Source organism: Balaenoptera musculus, chromosome 14 (genome assembly GCF_009873245.2).
Source record: "Balaenoptera musculus isolate JJ_BM4_2016_0621 chromosome 14, mBalMus1.pri.v3, whole genome shotgun sequence".
Taxonomy (NCBI): domain Eukaryota; kingdom Metazoa; phylum Chordata; class Mammalia; order Artiodactyla; family Balaenopteridae; genus Balaenoptera; species Balaenoptera musculus.
The window spans coordinates 75,051,073-75,051,999 of NC_045798.1; the positions used below are offsets into that span (position 1 = coordinate 75,051,073).

General features: G+C 42.2%; 1 non-coding gene across 1 annotated transcript; it reads left to right on the forward strand.

Annotated features, from left to right (window-relative positions):
- The first annotated feature begins 368 nt into the window (after positions 1 to 368).
- Positions 369 to 440, forward strand: TRNAK-UUU. Its single transcript has one exon. It is a non-coding gene; the product is annotated as a tRNA-Lys (tRNA).
- Positions 441 to 927: the final 487 nt, after the last annotated feature.

Here is a 927-nt window from a genome sequence, read left to right on the forward strand (position 1 = left end):
TTAACAATGTTGTGATAGTTTCAGATGCACAGCCAAGGGACTCAGCCATACATGTACATGTATCCATTGTTTTTAAAAGGATAATTTGGAGTACTTATATTTGGCCTCCAAACACAGTGCACATGTTTAGAAATTGTGGACTCCTGGAAGATATTTGATTATTAAAAAATATTTTTATCATTGATTAGTGTACTGGGTTGGATAATGTCCCCTGCAAATTCATGTCCACCTGGAACCTCAAAATGTGACCTCATTTGGAAACAGGGTTTTGCAGATATAACTAGTTAGGTGAAATTGGGATCACACTGGATTAGATTGGGCCCTAAATCCAGTGACTGGTGTCCTTATGAAAAGGCCATATTGGGAATTCCCTGGTGGTCCAGTGGTTAGGACTTGGTGCTTTTACTGCTGTGGCCCGGGTTCAATCCCTGGTCAGGGAACTAAGATCCTCAAGCCGCACGGCCAAAAAAAAAAAAAGGCCATGTCAAGACACAGAGACATACACGAAGAACTCCCCTTGAGGACAGAGGCAGATACTGGAGTGATGAGTCTACAAGCCAGGAAATGACGGCCACTGCCAGAAGCTAGGAAGAGGCAAGGAGGAAGTCTTCCCTGGAGCCTTCAGAAAAAGTATGGCCCTGTTGACACTTTAATTTCAGACTTCTGGCCTCCAGAACTGTGAGAGAATAAATCTCTGTTGTTTTAAGCCACCAAGTTTGTGGTACTTTGTTATGGCCCTAGGAAACCATCATACTTAGGTTGGGTAAAATATGGAGATGACAATAACATTTTTTCTAAGTGTTGTAATGACCAGCCTGTAATACAGCCTGAACCGACTCAAGATACTTCCTGCTGGAAGAGTGAAGTTCATAGGTTCTTTGGTTCAGGGTTTACTAAAATGTAGCTAATAGACTTCCCTTCAAGTAG